Source organism: Salmo salar, chromosome ssa10 (genome assembly GCF_905237065.1).
Source record: "Salmo salar chromosome ssa10, Ssal_v3.1, whole genome shotgun sequence".
Classification (NCBI taxonomy): domain Eukaryota; kingdom Metazoa; phylum Chordata; class Actinopteri; order Salmoniformes; family Salmonidae; genus Salmo; species Salmo salar.
The window spans coordinates 80,174,882-80,193,197 of record NC_059451.1 but is presented as its reverse complement, the minus strand read 5'-3'; the positions used below and the strand labels follow the sequence as shown (position 1 = coordinate 80,193,197).

The 18,316-nt window shown below is 41.0% G+C and overlaps 1 long non-coding RNA gene across 3 annotated transcripts in view; it reads right to left on the bottom strand.

The window, feature by feature from the left end:
• LOC123724451 (uncharacterized) overlaps nt 1-18,316 on the bottom strand; it is a 58,934-nt gene that overhangs the window by 6,499 nt on the left and 34,119 nt on the right. For all 3 annotated transcript variants that reach the window (XR_006757005.1, XR_006757004.1, XR_006757006.1), the window contains one exon: nt 11,674-11,777. This is a non-coding gene — a long non-coding RNA (uncharacterized lncRNA). The remainder of the gene's footprint in view (nt 1-11,673; nt 11,778-18,316) is intronic.

The following is an 18,316-nucleotide window of genomic DNA, read 5'->3' as shown; positions in this document are numbered from 1 at the left end:
CTCAAAGACTAGCAGTAGGAAGATTTTTTATTTTGTTTGTCGCAAGTGGGACTCGGACCCACACGGTATACAAAAGTTTACAAGCTTACCGCCGTAATGGAGACAGTTCTAACCATGAAGGTAAATTACCTGACAAAACCATGTGCCTCTTTAATTTTGCATAGCGAAAGAAGAATTTAAACGTATGTACATTTTGTATTATCGTGCTGCATCTTTTCTCGTAAAAGTACACGGATGTGCGTGATAGGCAAAAATACTGAATTTTGTCAAGAATGCAAAAACATGCCATGTGAATTTTGTCAAGTCAAGGATGCATGAAAATATATCGTCCAGCCCTTGGTCTAAGACCTTGTGGAACGGCTGAACTTTGAATAAGGAGGATTTGCTATCTCTCTCTGTAGCGCAAGTTGACCTATATTAAAGGGAGTATATGGAATGTTATGGAAAAACTGTTAACGTGTCTTAATGGACGGGGGCCCTGTGTGTGTGTGTGTGTGTGTGTGTGTGTGTGTGTGTGTGTGTGTGTGTGTGTGTGTGTGTGTGTGTGTGTGTGTGTGTGTGTGTGTGTGTGTGTGTGTGCCTACAGATCTCCCATGTGATGGCGAGTGTGTGGAGGTGAAAAGGACGGAGGACGGGGGTAGTTAGTTAGTCATCATTATTCAACTCTCAACAAAGTACAGAGAGAAGGAGAGGAAGATCCCAGCGGTAGCATGGAGAGAAGTAAAGGGTTGTTCCTATTGGACCAGGGGAGAGGACCACCAATTACCAGCCTCCACTTAGCCGTGCTGCTGAAGGGTGATAATTCTGTACAAGGACATTAATTGCAGTTGGAGTTTGTAGCCTTGCAGAGGCAACCAGGGGTCTTTTATATATTGTTTCTAATGTTTGTAATTACAGTAGGGCAAGATGGCCCTATGCCAGTGCATGTTTATGGCCCTGCTGTGAGTAACCCAACTCCTGTGACGACGGAGCAGAGGCAGTGGAACTGTACTGTGTTGACAAGTCAAAAGGCTTGAAGAAGAAGGTGCAGACTGCAGAGGGCAGGGGACATACAGCATCTGTGATGTGTGGGTGAACCAAGACACACTGTAGGATGTTACAGTAAAACACAACCATTTGAGCTGTAAAGGCTTTACAAAGACGCCCAACTGTTAACAGCAAGCAACACACTACTTGAATTGTATTCTCCAAACTCCAAGTAAGAGCATACTGTAGGTCCATATTCATTTACTTTGCCTTGACAGTGTGAGAGGGTATTCACTTGTTCTATGACTACATGCATTTCCACAATAACCTTCACTTGGAATTTTTTGTTGTTGTTGCAATTAATGACATAAATGTAACAATATCACTATCCAACAAATTACAAGACCTAGAAATGGTTACAGCCATGTAATCAAGATATAACATTTTCAGATACATTCACTGACTAAAAGTACTAAATCTAACAGACCACATTTTCAGATACATTCACTGACTAAAAGTACTAAATCTAACAGACCACATTTTCAGTTACATTCACTGACTAAAAGCACTAAATCTAACACACAACTAAAAGCTTTACAATCTCCTCCTACTGGCGGTCTTTAGTTTGAGAAAATGCTGGTGAGGAGAGGAGGGATTGGAGTGGATAAAATAGCAAGTGGGAGATTTCTGGAAAAAACCTTCTGACACTCTGCTCCAGTAGCCTACCTCTAACTTTACACTTCTGCAGTCTGCAATTTTTCGAGGACAAAATTGCCATGGCGACGACTGAGGCCAAAAAAGGGAAGGAATATATGAGTACTGGAAGGCTCTCAGCCCGAATGCTATCTGGAATATCACTCAGCCTGGCAGGTACATAAAACTAGTATCCATCCAAACGATGCATACTGTACTAAGGGGCCCTTTGGACGTGGTACATTACCCATTACAAACTATCTAAAACATGACTAACTAGTACCTGGAACTAGCCCAAATGCAAGTTTATTTTGCTGGTGATTTGAGTCGCTCATTTGGTCTGCTGAGGTAAACTGATTGAGTGCAGGTCAAAGTTGAGACAAAAGGGCCTACATGGGGGACTTATAGCGTTAGAGGAGGAAAATCGACATCATCCCCCAAACTCTCCTCCAGTCCAATATTATGTCATTATTACTACGCTCAGCGTCTCGGCGGAGCTCGTGTGGTTTCATGGATAAATCTCATGTGACGTGCCTGATGACATCCCGATAAACGCAGAGAGAATAAAATGGCCCCCAATCCTCAGTGGTCAGCGGCGTAATGGGCTAATGGCTTCCATGTGTGAGGACAGGAGAGGAGAGGAGAGGAGAGGAGAGGAGAGGAGAGGAGAGGAGAGGAGAGGAGAGGAGAGGAGAGGAGAGGAGAGGAGAGGAGAGGAGAGGAGAGGAGAGGAGAGGAGAGGAGAGGAGAGGAGAGGAGAGGAAGGCATGGCTAGGGGGTCTGAGGGGAAACCTACACAGTATTTCTGCTTCTGCCTTCTCTGGCCCCAGTGTATTGCATATAATCCTGCTTTACACAGAGACTAGAGGACCTGTAGTGGCCACTGTTACCCGCTCTAGTCTTCAGCCTCAGTGCTGTAAACCTGGAAAGCTAGACAACTCAATCTATAACTGAGGCCAGCCTTAAACATGCCAAATTCAAGTTTATTTAATTCATTTACATGGGAGAGTATAAATGAACTCTAGAATTGTATGACAAATAAAATATAAAGGGTTCTGTAAACAAACAAACAAACAAAGAACATTAGTTGGTTTTACATCTACACATACATTTATGAGCTCTAGGGCTGTCCCTGAAAAAAAAAATATTGGTTGACCGAAAGTCGTCTGTTTTTTAACGTGTATTTTTCCAGTTTGTCTGATGCTTTAAGCTTACGGTTTGATGCCTGAAGAGGGCGCCAGAGATCTAGATAACCAGAAGAAGGAAAAAAAACTTCACCTGACCCAACTTTTCTCCTCCCATTCCTGCTGGCTTTCCCATATTCTGCCATTACTCTCCTGAAGTTGCCAGTAATAGGCTACAGTAGGAGTCAGCAACCTTTCTCATGTGGAATTCCAATTTATCTTACTATTTCTACCGATCTGTGTGCCAGTATGGTTTTCATATGCACATTTTCATTTTAAAAACTTTTCAATAATAAAGTCTTCATATCTCAAAATCCTTGTCATGTGGTTAATCAAAATTCTAAACATAAAAAGTAACTTTTATTACCATTGCCACCTATGTAAAAATAGCCTAAATAAAGCCAACAAATAAAAACATTGCAGCCTGCAGGTAGAAAATATCCTGATCAAAATAAATATCCTATGAATCACATTGGCTACACATGGCCAGTCTGCAAGGAACTTGAAACATTGTGTCAACTATTAACTAAATGGGTCGGTCCGGCCTGAAGCTTGCGCCAGCGAACTTGCAACATTGTATAAAATATTCTGGGCCCTCAGAGTTTCCCGCGTCGGGACATTCACAGTTGTAGGCTACTTGCGCTTGGGATAACAAGCAGTGCTTGACTTGGGCAGGAGCTCACCGGAGCTGAGTACCGGCACCTTACATTATCTACTGCTTGAGCTCCTGTTCCCCTTATAGAATATTAGCTCAGAAGTATTGTGGAGCTCCTGCACCTAAATATAAACAGTACCAGAGCTCAAAATGAGAACCGGAACCTATTTCAGTTCAAGTCAAGCACTGATAAGAAGCTTATTTTATGACGTTTCAGAGCATGACATTTTCCCCTTTCACTGAGTGGTTATCGAAACGGAGAGAGCTGGAAAGATTTGTCAAATACATCGAGGAACTGTTGTAATTCTCAATGGATGTGAAAACAGACTGTTTGCTTGCTGTTTGAGGTGAAGAAAACATTACTTTGAGAAGCTCCACAGGTCATTAGCGGTGGTGCGTTAAGCCAATCAGAAATACTATCAGATCCCCAAATGGGCACATTTATATCCCTACATTTGCTCGTAGCCCAGGTAGCCTATAGGAATACTTCTATGAGTGCGCGTCCTTACTCGACATTGACAGGAGCGCTCCAAACAAAAGACTCAATTGTCAAAACTCGAAAATGAAATGAAATAATCCAAAACGTGTTTCTCACAAGTGTAGCATAGCTTGTGCACTCTGCAAACTATGTGTCCACACCGACAATGAGAACAGGACGACTGGAATAACAATATTGAATGCATTAAAAGAAATGACCGCAACCAAAATAACAAACATTGTAGATAATAAATTATAGAAATTAACAGTAAATGTAATACTGGTGATTATATGTAATGGGGAACTGATATACAATAACAATCAAACGCAAACAATTCACACAATTAAGTTATGAAACAATGAATGTGCACAAATTGGGAAAGAGCGCATTCTGGAGAGAGAAGTGCATTGTGCATGCGGGCGCGTGGTCAATCAGACTTCTGCAGCATTTACGGCCTCAGCAGAAGTCAGGGCATTCATACTTCTTGCGCTTTGCTGAGCAGTGCAGAGCGGTTGTCAAGGAAGTGAGTTTGTGTTTATACAGGATGTACTGCCCCCACCTACCGTTTTTTTTACCCATCTACACACAATACCCAATAATGAAAACACACCTGAGTCAATACTTTGTGGAAGCAACTTTGGCAGCGATTACAGATATGAGTCTTTCTAGGCAAGTCTCTATGAGTTTTCCACACCTGGATTGTGCAATATTTACCAATTATTATTTTCAAAATTCTTCAAGCTCTGTCAAATTGGATGTTGGTCATTGCTAAACAACCATTTTCAGGTCTTGCCATAGATTTTCTAGTAGATTTAAGTCAAAACTGTAACTCAGCCACTCAGGAACATTCACTGTCTTCTTGGTAAGTAACTTCAGTGAAGATTTGGCCTTGTGTTTAAGGTTATTTTCCTGCTGAAAGGTGAATTCCCAGTGTCTGGTGGAAAGCAGACTGAACCAGGTTTTCCTCTGGGATTTTGCCTGTGCTTCGCTCCATTCAGTTTCTTTTTATCCTTAATGGTTACAAGCATACACATAACATGATGCAGCCACCACTATGCTTGAAAATATGGAGAGTAGTTCTCAGTGATGTGTTGTATTGGATTTGCCCCAAACGTAACACTTTGTATTCAGGACATAAAGTTAATTTCTTTGCCACATCTTTAGCAGTATTACTTTAGTGCCTTGTTGCAAACAGGATACATGTTTTGGAATCTTTTCATTCTGTACAGGCTTCCTTCTTTTCACTCTGTCAATTAGGTTAGTATTGTGGAGTAATTACAACTGTGGCCTCATGGTGAAATCCCTGAGCGGTTTCCTTCCTCTCCGGCAACTGAGTTAGGAAGTACGCCTGTATCTTTGTAGTGACTGGGTGTATTGATACACCATCCAAAGTGTAATTAATAACTTCACCATGCTCAAAGGGATATTCAATGTCTGTTTTTTTGTGTGTTTTTTTTACCCATCTACCAATAGGTGCCCTTCTTTGTGAGGCACTGGAAAACAATTCCTGGTCTTTGTGGTTGAATCTGTGTTTGAAATTCACTGCATCGACTACCTTACAGATAATTGTATGTGTGGAGTACAGCGATGAGGTAGTCTTTCAAAAATTATTTGAAACCCTATTATTGCACACAGTCCATGCAACTAATTATGTGACTTGTTAAGATCATGTTTACTCCTGAACTTATTTAGGCTTGACATAACAAAGGGGTTGAATACTTATTGACTCAGGAAATTTCCGCTTTTCATTTGTAATTAATTAGTAAAAAAAAATGTCTGAACATATTTCGACTTTGACATTATGGGGTATTGTGTTTAGGCCAGTGACCAAAAAAAAAATCTCAATTGAATATATTTTAAATTCAGGCTGTAACACAACACAATGTGGAAAGAAAGTCAGTGGGTGTGAATACCTTCTGAAGGCACTGTACATATAGCTAAATACTGTCCTTCCCTTGTGACTTACGGGTCAGTACATGCAGGTCTAAGTACCAAGGTTGTTGCTTCTACCAACTCACTGTCATAACACTAAGAGTTGAAAACTGGAATCCATTTAGCTAGTTAGGGCTTGTTGGAGCAGTGTTGACTTCTGAAATCTGTCAGCAATATAGAATCTGGCTAGCTGAAACTACAAGCTCATCATATTCCTATGCGGATGGGCATATAGGCTTGTATGTACAGTATAGGACTTTATCTTTATCCCTTCTTGAGATAAATACAGTCTTAATACCTAGGCCTAAGTATTGTCACAAAACCTGCAAAGTAAAACACTGTAAACCTGCATCTCATATTCAGTTGAGCAACTAGTCACATGGATGCAAAGGACTTTGCCAACGTTTTAAAATGCTTACGACAGCTAGCCAAAACCTAAATAGGGCTCTATCCAGCTCAGCATCTTACTTTTTTTAAATTTGACTAACTCTGACTTTGCTGATAGGAAGAATGTACTTTGAGGGAGAATGTACTTTCTATGACTGTGACATGTGGTTGTCGCCCCCCCCCAGCTATCTTAAGATAAATAAGATAAGAGCGTCTGCTAAACGACTAAAAGAAAAAAAATGTAATGGTCAATATAATACATTGTTTTATATACATAACTCAGAATGTGATGTCACTTTTGGGGCTAATCTAATAGATACAGCGGATTACATAAGATAAGATATGATAGAAATAATTCAAGCCAAGATTGAAAATGACACAAGCCTGCACTGTATTTAGGCTTACCGGTCCGCTGATCAACCAGATGCAGGAAGACATGATAAAAAAACACACCGTGCACTAAATGTCATAGGAATAACGGCTGGTTGAACCAGTTAAATCATTTCTTGCTTCCTAGATGCAGATATTGAATTTCTGGTGGGCATTTTGGTTGTGATAGCCACCATCCTCAGATCTGTGCTTAATATCAGAGCAGAAAGATACTGGATAATAATACTACATCTCTAATGAATAGAAATCAAATTATTCTACATGACAATTTCTCCATTTAACAAATGAAACAAAGCACTGGTTGTTCATGGTTATGTTGTGCTGGTGGGCGATTCATTTTCAGTATGAGTAGTGGTAAGAGTACATAGAACATTGTGCCACATGAGTCAAACCACACAGAGCCTCAAAAGACGATTTGGGTAAAAATACACATCATATGCTGAAACCTAGTTACTGTGGAGAAAATGTAGGCCTACTGTAAGAACATGATAAAATCTATTTTCACTTTTCTTTTCGTCAACCATGGATCATCAATCCAATTTGTTCAGGACAAACCTACTTTTCCGATAATACATATTTCTCAATAATCAAAAAGTGATGTGCTGAAATGAATTAGGTTTCCCTTCGTGGTATGACATATGGATCACAATTGTACAGTATGCCTACTCATTACATGAAGTACCAATGTACACATTGCACTACGCTTGCAATGCCAAACAAGATACTAATCTCATTCCTCCACTAAAATCTATTGAATGAATTGAGAATGAATGGTTTTATGCTGACAACTAAATTGAGTATGAATTACAGACTATAGGCAACAAGGACCAATTATTAGCTGAAATGTGAGAGCCAATACGCAGTAGGCAACCTTCCAAACCCTGAGTTACTGCTAGAAATCTTTTTTAAACAGAGAAATATACAAATTTGATGATAGACAAGATGACTTGAGATAACTATTAAGTATGAACATGATATTTGTCTAGAATTTACCATACGATGTGAATTGGGCTGTTCACACTCGTTCTAACTACTCAGAAGAGAAACTCTGTCCAGATTAGTTTCAGTCCAGTCCAAACTCATGAGTTGATCTAATATAGTACAACTACGCCTCTAAACTGTTAACATACTGTAATTATCAAAGGTATGTTTGACTGTAATAACCATGAATAAAGTAATATCACACGCACACGCACGCACGCACGCACACACACACACACACACACACACGCACACACGCACACACGCACACACAGACACACAGACACACAGACACACAGACACTCAGACACACACACACACACACACACACACACACACACACACACACACACACACACACACACACACACACACACACACACACACACACACACACACACAGACACACAGACACACACACACACGCATGCAAGCACACACACACACACACCTAATTTATATCTCACAATTCTGTGAAACAGAATTGACCTATTTAATTCCCCCAAATGTATAAAAATAATACACACAATATATTAACAAAAGGGGATAAGAATATACTGTACGTTTTACGGGATCAAATAGTCTTTGACGGTCATTGCACTCAGTACAGTCATTCATAAAAAAATATGTGTGTGCATTGTGTCATTATTAAGGTCCGTAACTAAAAAAATTTTTAACGAGTTAATGCAGGATTTGGTGCACTTAATCGCAAATTCAGAATTTCTTCAGAAATCATTTACAAGAATATTGACATTTTGATTTTGTGAAAAGTTACGGAAAATACAATATCAGTTCAATTGATAAAGCACACCTTCTTTAACCTCAAAGTCAACTTGTTTTGACATCGCATTGTTGTTTTTAGCTGTATAGATCATTTATTTTGTGTTCAGTGTATTTCGAACGCTTACAGACAATGCAATTAATCGTGATAAAGACAATAGTGCACTAAAATTACAAAAAGTGAACTTGAGTTAACTGATTAACTCTGACAGCCTTTGTAATTATACAATTACATACACGCATTGACAAATGTCGTATTTCCAATGAGGATCACGTCTACCGCCATTGTCTGTATAGTTCATTAGTTATTACATTTAGCACCGCCGTACAGAGAGCACCACTTTGCATTCGAGCGGCATACGTTTATGCTGCATTGGACGTGTCTATTTACCTTTGTATTGCCAATGTATTTGAATGACGGTAGACAACATGTTGCAGCATCAAATTGAACTTTACAGGACAGTATATAAGACGCAACTCTTCTTTCAAAAAAAGAAGGAAATGGCTACCCGTCAAAGCACCTTGCAATCAATAATCGACCAGTAATCCCATTTATATACAATTTTGACAAAATAACTATTTGCAAAGAAAATCTAACACAGTAGACCTATTTTGTGTGTGATAATAATCAAAACCAACTATCGAAGTTGGGGCCTTGAAAATAATTTGTCATATAGAATCCTATTACCTGATTTTCCAGACTGTTACGACCCACAAAAAACACAAACTACATCTACGCTTGGTTTCACTGCCAATACAGATATTATGTTGAAATGCTATGTCATCTAGAGGACCAACGTCAATGGACAGGAAATGTCAGTCGCAACGGAAACCCAGAGTAAATGCAAGGTCAAGTTCAAGTCCAAATTTACGTTCAAGTTCAAACGCTCAAGTTCAAATTCACAGAGGTGTCTATTTTAAACCTGCAGTTTCCTATTTGCAACACAATAAGTGGTCTGCTTACACACAGTTCACAGCTCACACACACAGTAATGAAATAAGGAAAGATATAGTGGTTTAACACCATTTATTCAATGATTCATTATTAGAAATGGACAGAAAATAATCATTTTTACATTTTCACTCATAGGATTGCATCTTTACACGTTTTAACGATCTGTGTGTGTATATGTGTGTGCATGAGCGTTTGTGTGTGTGTGTGTGTGTGTGTGTGTGTGTGTGTGTGTGTGTGTGTGTGTGTGTGTGTGTGTGTGTGTGTGGTGTACAAGCGCACCTTCGTATGCTGAGTCCACCCAAATAATTGTCTGTATCTGTGTGTACCTACTGTACAGTATAATGGACTTCAATTCACAGTATGTGAAGGGCTGTCCAGGAGCTATGCTTGGGCAGGTATAATGTTACAGAGAGAGAGAGAGAGAGAGAGAGAGAGAGAGAGAGAGAGAGAGAGAGAGAGAGAGAGAGAGAGAGAGAGAGAGAGAGAGAGAAAATACTGCAATTGCTTATGACCGTGCCATCTGCCCCTCCACATGCAACGGAGCTAACTACCCCTGGAAGACAGCCACCCCCGCCAAAAAGGCCTTAGGGGTGAGGTGGCGCACTCAACTGCCAGTCGAATTCATGTACTTTTGAAGGTAAGCAAGTGGGCACATACAGTATATCCATGGCTAAATTAGGCCTACCTTTGTGACCATGCATTTCCATGTATGTAATGGACTGAATACAAACTACTAACACGAAGCTTCTCAGTAAGGGTCTCCCCGCTCATCATTTGAAAAAGCGTAAAGTAGGTAATAATTAGGCCTATGCTTTTTAGAATGCAGAGTCTTAAGCAGGCATGTGTTGTTACTGGCAATGCACTGCGAGGTGTGTTTATCAATCGACGAGCACACTAAATGATAGAGCAAGTTCAACATCCAATGTAACCAAATTCCCCATGTTCATGAAAACCGTGACTATTTTGCTCAAAACCTCACAGATAGGCATTTCACAATTAAGTGAAATATTCAATAGCATTATAGTGATACAATTTAAGGGTATTGGAGAAAACATGGTGATTGAGTGTGATCTGCTGAAATAAAATTTTGTGCCAGCAACACATAATATCAAGTCTGAATTATTATTATAGCTAGATAATTAGATTCTAATTTATTTTGTAGCAGCCAAATGCATAACCAAATCATAGCAGCCATATTATAATGAGAAGACCCTAACACACTGAATATATTTGTATAAGTGTGTGTGTAAATTACAAGTCTGATTTACTTATTTGCTTCAATATGAGTTTTTTGTTAAGAAAAATGAGCAGAGTGTAATTTATCAGACGGAAATATCTGTGCATTGCAGGGACTTGACTTTTTACTAATTGTATTACAATTGCAATCATATATTGAAAATGTACCAAAAATGCTGTACTATGCTGCTGTATATATAAGGGGTATAATAGAGCAACAGGAGCTACACACACACACACACACACACACACACACACACACACACTGCGCCTTCTCCTGTTGTTCAAAATAACCCATGCAAAATAAAAAATCGTATCAATATAAATCAAGACTTTGACGAACAACAAATACACCTGTAAATAAATCATAATTCCAACCCAGCCTTAATTGACAGATGAGTCATTGGGAAAGATAACATTATTGAACAAACTGGGTACCACAATGTATCACTCCACACACATTGTCACCTAACCCAAAACCGCATCACTCACATGAAATATCTCTACAAACGTGACCCCGCGATTACCAACGAAATCACATTCATTTGGCAGTAATCAATGGACCATTAACGGATACCTCTGGTTTTAAGAAAAACACATTTGCAATATTATTAAATAACTGTGTTGTGTAGAGGTCACAGTATTATACTTTTTGAGTTTGAGTACTGGTGATTTGCCATGAAAAAAACGCTTTCATAACCAACATAAAGTACTACCTTCGTGCAATGCACGACTATATGCAATGGATTCCGATTGCGGTTTTTGGTTCAGCACTTGCATCAAAATAAAAGATGTACTATAGTGTATGAAGTCCATTATTTTGTACAATGAGTGTTATAAACAAAGATGATACTATACACAATTCAACACATGTACGCAATGAATACACTCACACACACACACACACACACACACACACACACACACACACACACACACACACACACACACACACACACACACACACACACACACACACACACACACACACACACACACACACACACACACACATAAAGAAACAGGTATTACTTACAAATATTCTGCAGTAGAGGCGATTCCGAAACGTTCCCGAATCCGGGGGTGAAATTCTGAGCAGCTTCTCTCTTCCTCTCTTTTTTCCCCGCTGGATCCACATCTCTGTTGAGGAGAACAGAAATCCATCAGCCTCTGTGTCCCATGCAGCTCTGGCAGAGCACCAAGCTAGCCAGGCAGGCACAGAGGCACGCAGGCCCAGTGACTCCCCAGGCAGTCCACCTCGTAGCCCAGCCCAGCCTCAGTCCAGAGCCCCAGCCTGGGCTGCTGCTACCTTGCCTGGCTGCCGTAGGCTGGGCCCAGGCCTGGCGGGCCCTGCAACAAAAGGAGGCCATGAGGCTGTCTGGAAGGCTCCAGCTAAAACCCTCTGCTAGTTAACAAGTCTTTGAAGGAGGAATGTTAGCAAACAGACAAACAGCATGTCTGATGCATGCAAATAGCACAACCAGTCCAGTCACAGCCTTGGCTGCCTACATGAATAATTCAGCAGTCTGGAAAAAAGGAACCCCCCCTCCTCTCCTCTCTTCCCTCTCTCCGTCTTCCCAACTCGAATGCCTTCGCTACCCGAGAAAGTGTATTCAGACCTCCGCTCCCCAAGCTGTCTCAGCCCCTGAAATCACTTTTAACACTTAACACAAGCATGCATCGGCGGCACGAAACGACATGCACAATCACTTCTTATGTTTTCGCTGCAACATTTTTCCAAATTCAATCGCTGCATTTTTCTGTCATTGCCTTTTCCTGTCTTTTGTTTGGAATTGGCTCCTGTCCCAGAAAGAGCTCCAGCCCAGCACTCACTCCCCTGTTAGGAAAAAGAGCCAGTGAGAGAGAGACAGAGAGAGAGAGAGAGAGAGAGAGAGAGAGAGAGAGAGAGAGAACGAGAGAACGAGGGAGGGAAAGAGAGGGAGCAAGAGGGAGAGAAACAGCGAGAGTGAGGAAGAAGAGGGAGGTGCAGTATTTCCAGGCGAGAGAACTGATGGCGCTCACGAAGGGCACGTCTTTAACACGCAGACGTACCACACGCTCAGAGACTGGACACGTTCTCCTGCTTGTCATCCACAGACAGTCACTAGAAGGAAGAGCGTGAAAAAGAGAGAGGGCTTACCCAGTAGGAATGACGCCCGTACGAACACAGCTCCAGGAGGAAGAAGGCTCGTCACGTGGCGAGATACAAACACGACCAAACGACGACAGAAAATAATAAGACCTTGAAAATGCACACCGCCAAACTCTTTCAAAGGAAAATATAAAACTCTGGGTATCAGTGCAGATGAAAAAATAACACCCAAAGAGAAGAAATAACACCAAGATCCAAACTGATGCAAAAATTGCCGCACAAAACTACGGAAAGGCCCCAAAAAAGCTACTTGTTGCCAGGTTTTTGCAGAGCCGTTGTGTAGATATTTGGAGGCAGAGGGTTAAAATCCAGCTAGTAGTAAAAAAAAAAAAAAAAAATCTCCTCTATGGAAGGGCGGGCTGTGGGGAGGCCCTGACTGTAGAAATAGCAGCAAACCTTTGTTCTTTTTTTCTCCCCACAGAGCTCGAGTCTCCCCCCTGCGTGCGGCTGGAGCTGAGAACAGGGGAGCGAGCGATAGAAGAGACGAGGCAGCAAGCGCAGAGTGAAGGAGAGAAAAGCTCGACTGATGATGAAATAGGAGGTGCGGCGGAGCACGAGAGCCAGCCACTTTTTCATCACACGTCCAACACGGCAAGGAACTGTATATGCACTTGAGAGAGGGAGGAGGAAGGGGAAAGGGTGGGAGACGGAGACCAAGAGGGAAAGAGAGAGAGAGAGAGAGAGAGAGAGAGAGAGAGAGAGAGAGAGAGAGACGGGGGAGAGTGGGAGGGCGGAAAGCAGTCGAGGGTGGGAGGGGGTAGAGGAGGAAGAATGACACAGAAATGCACTCCTCCGGCAGTGCGCAGACGCAGTGCACACACTCACGCCATACTAGCACTCTCTGCACCCCGGCAATCAGCTACAGAAAAGAGCATAAAAAATAAGGAAACGAAAAAAAGAGAACGTACAAACACTCAGAGTGGGCTGCCCTGCCTAAGGACATTTGAAATATGCAACAGTTCTGAGAGCAGGTTAAATGATTAACCTTATCTGGTACAGTGTAGTACAGTTCTGTAGCTCTCTCTCTCGTCAAGCTGCAACAGTCTGTCTGGATCACATTCTACAGCCAGCCATGGCTTACAGACAGAAAGTATTAACTCTTTAGCATGCCACAGCAGCTAGCGTGAAAGCAGCATTGAGAAGACAAAAAGTAGATATGGAAAAATGGGAGCTACTTGAGTATAATACTGTAGTGTAGCACGTGGCAGTGTAGAGAGCGGGGTTAGTAGAGTTACAGTACAGTACATTAAGACTGTCCTCTTCCTGCCCTGGCTCTGCTTCTCCGAGGGGCTAAACATCGCACGACCCTTACAGCTATTTTGGCAAGGGGTCAAAGCCTGATAAGCATTTTGGGTGAGACCTCACTGCTTTTCTGGAAGAAAAACAGCTGCTGTGATTACAACGTGATTGAGAATTCACAGAAAACACGAGGGGTTCTGATTTGTCCTGGGTAAAAAGGCACAGGATAGCTTGTCCAAATAGGAAAAGATGGTTGAGTATATTTGCGTCTAAACTATCCCTTACCCTGGAATCATCTAGAATCCTGCATTGTGGCGCGCTCCACCCTCCCTAAACCCTGCCGTTTGCGCGCGCATATACACACACACACACACACACACACACACACACACACACACACACACACACACACACACACACACACACACACACACACACACACACACACACACACACACACACACACACACACTCACACACACACACACTACAAAACAGCATGGCAGACCAGTCCTCCACCATCTTAGTACATACCGATTATTATTTGGATTTTCGTTTTTTCTATCTCTGTCTTTTTCATAGTTCCTCTTTCCCTCCCTCTCTCTGTCCCACCACCTTCTCCACCATGCGACCAGCGTTTGGCTTTTCCCATTTGTGGCAGATTACTATAACACTATTGTAAAACAACTTCCTGCCTCTTTTGGCTCTGGTTACAAATAACGGCAAAGGCTGTGCTCACACGCTTGAACTTTTTTCCCCCTCTCTGCCCCGAAGTATCAGGAGCTCTAAAAAGAAAGAAAGAAAGAAAGAAAAAGGAAAAACGGTCAAATCTCTGCATGTCTCCTGTTCTGGACGTATTTTGATGCCTTATGTCTTTAATGCCAGATGAAAAGTATAGCAGGGGATTGCATGCCTAGCAGAGAAAAAGGTGGGGGAAACTACTCTTTTGCTTCTTTTACTGTGTGTAACTTTCTGTTGGTTTGTGGATGTCATTGTGCTGTTAGGTTAGCTCAGACGGGACTAGCCAACATGGCTGCTCCTGTTTTGGGCTCTCATCTCATCTGCAGAGTGGGTCTTTGAGGAGCACTTTCCTAACGCAACCACCCGTTCGTTCCTTGCTGGCTCCCTCGCTAGAACAGCACGGCAACGGACGACCGGTTCCTCTGCTCGCTTACTCCGAGGACTCTCCCCTCTCCTCTCCTCCTCTCTTCACAACAAGGTTCAATAAGACACAGGTGGCTACATTCAATGGACCTGCCGCTAGCAGGGACAAAAAAAAAAAAAAAACACTCTTTGTGTTTACTTACTGAAGAAATGGTCCAGCTGAGTTAGGGCGTTATTAGCAGTCTTTACAGTCTTCTTTTTAAAAAGGAGATATACTGGGTTGGATGTGTCTGCCTGAGCTACAGTAGATCCCTAGAACCCCCTAGAACCCCATCCAAAGCAGTGTAGCCTCACGTCACATCTCGCCATGTGTTTTAGCCAATTGAAAAATCCACGTCTTTGGTTTTAAGCATGTACATTGACACATACAGTTTGTGGCTACTGTAGATGTATATTAAGATTGTGTATTTTTCGTATGCACAGCCCTGTTCAGTTTCTGTAGAGGATGTAGGAGAAATGGACATGCAGCTGTGAATTTGTTTGAGATGGTTGGTTTGGAACTGTCTGTAGTTATCATTTAGCTTAGCGTGCATGTAGCACTTAGCGTTTGCAACAAGTTCACTTGAGGATAGGGTTTTGGTTTTGGGTGGCCTGCCAATTTTTACCACTGTGTGCCTCTACCTCGCTCCCTTCTTCTCTACTTGGGTTGCATTTGTCTGTAATTAATTACACGCAGTTTTATTTCATCTATACGTTGTGTTTTATATTTGTAAATGACCCCAACCACGCGTTCTTTAAACACTTTTCAAATAATAAATGAAGAAATGTTAACATGGCAGGTTTTCATGTAGTTATTTTTCAACTAAGATATTTTTTAAGGAACGCAATCTGTACACAGGTGTGCATAAGAACTTTGGCAAACAATACAGCTATAAAAAAAAATGATGTCCTCGTACAACAGAAAAAAGCTTGGAGGAAGAACAGGGAGGTAAATGTAACTATTCCGTCTGTAGTATTTGAAGGGATTGTTTAACTGTATTGTTAATAAATATGATATGCATGTATGCTATGCATCTTACTCAGTATTAACTTTAGATAATATCAACTTAGATTAAAATGGTTAATCAAGTAAATATCAAACCTGTTAGTCGAAGTTACGTTCCTGGTTATGCTTTGCAGTGCTACAACTCCACACAGTGAGAGGAGGGTGAAGGAGAACATGATCAGAGTAGAACACTAACTAACATGTCTGTTATTGTGACTTGGCAATCAACGCGAGAATACAGATTCAGTCACTCGGTCCCATCCAAGGAAATGTTCAACAAAATGGCGGAGCCGCCATGTCATTTTCAGGCTTCATACAGAATTGTAAAGCATTGTGATACATTAAAAACATAACTTTGCTTGATAAAATGTATTCAAATACTACACATTTGCAAAAAGCTAACCATAACGAGTCCAGGAAAAATGATTGAACATTTTGTCTCTGTCTAGTCTTTTAACTCTTAGTTGACAAGCTGGTTATATACATTTGTAATGACGTATTTGTAATACAAACTCATAATTCAACATAAAATGTTAAAGCTCCAATGCAGTAATTTTTATCTTAATATCAAATTATTTCTGTTTTCAATTAAAATAGTAAAAAAATTAAAAATAAAATAGCAAAAGGTACATTTCTCAAGCAAGAATTTTGCTAGGACTGTCTGGGAGTGGTCTGAGTAGGCAAGTTTTTTAGAAATGTCTTTCTTATTGGTCTATTAACTAATTTACCACATGGTGATGTCAACAAGGAGGGCCAAAACACCATCCTACCAAAACAGGATGAAATTTCAGGTGTTCTTTTCAAACAGCTTTTACACTAAAATGCATTATCATAATTTTCACAATTTCACAGTATTATTCCAACCTCATTGTGTCGAAATATATATAAAACACAGAAAAATCTAGTTTTTGACTGCACTGGGCCTTTAAGCACAATCAATATGAGAACTGATTTGTGGTCTTGGGTAATTTCTATCTATCACAAACAATTAAAATAATATCCAATATTTGCATATGAAGTTCCTGTACAGATAAATGCATTCGACAGATTTTAACCCAGTAGTATTTCACTAGTATATATGGTAAAAAGATCTTGCAATATTTTTTTCTAACTGGCCCTACAGAAAAGGATAACTTTTGATAGTGTTGGATCTTAACATGATCAACAAAATAATGTGTAAGAAATCACATGTTATTTTGGCATAATATGAAATCCTGATCATGCCAAATCTAGACTGTTGGATTCCATAATCGAGATCTCACTTCTAACCTTTCTCTTGAGTAGGGGTAACTGTCAAATGCACACTGCTGAACACACAAGAAAGAACATTTAAAATGAAAGTGACGGCCAAGGGAAGTTCAAACTATATGCGACAAAGAATCTATGCAAAAGGTATAATCATGACATTCTCTGATTTATCTCATTGAAATGTATTTTTTTTTCTCACTCGTAAACTTTTTATTCTCCATAATTTTATATGCAAGAGGAGTCACAGAGTAACAGTCACTGTACACCCGTTTTTTTCAAAACTGTCACATCTAACACTTGATATTCCATGTAGGTCACATGAGGGGAGTCAAGAAATAACTAGGAGCCCGATTGTTTTTCTTTAGTGTCTAGAAACACAGGAAACAGAAAGGAAAGGGAGGCTGATGAATATGACATTGCAGTGGGCAGTAGCTCCTCATAGACAGACATGATCTACACTCCTTTACCCATTAGTCACCAACAGGAGTAAAACCCAGGTTTCTGACTGTGCAGGATCAGGAACCGCAAAGCCTCAGGATACCAGACACACACAGTGACACAGAACACAGAAACAATTAGTATTTTAAATGAAGCTATTTAGGAGGATAACACCAAATCACAATGCCGGCTGGCCCTACGTACACAGGGATGAAAGACTCGGTCTCCCTCTCTAGGAACAGGGGCCCGAGTGAGTCTATGAGGTGGTCTTGCTCCAGCCTCGCACGTGTCTAAACAACTTCTCTATTACACCAGAGACCTCTGAGGGCACTCCCCATAGAGCAGGGAACAAAGGCCATGACCCTGGGGTCAAAAGCGTTACACGGGAGGCCAGGCAGACCCATTGAGGGCCTAGTGCTGTTTGCTTTAAGAAGGTAAAGATTACTAACACAT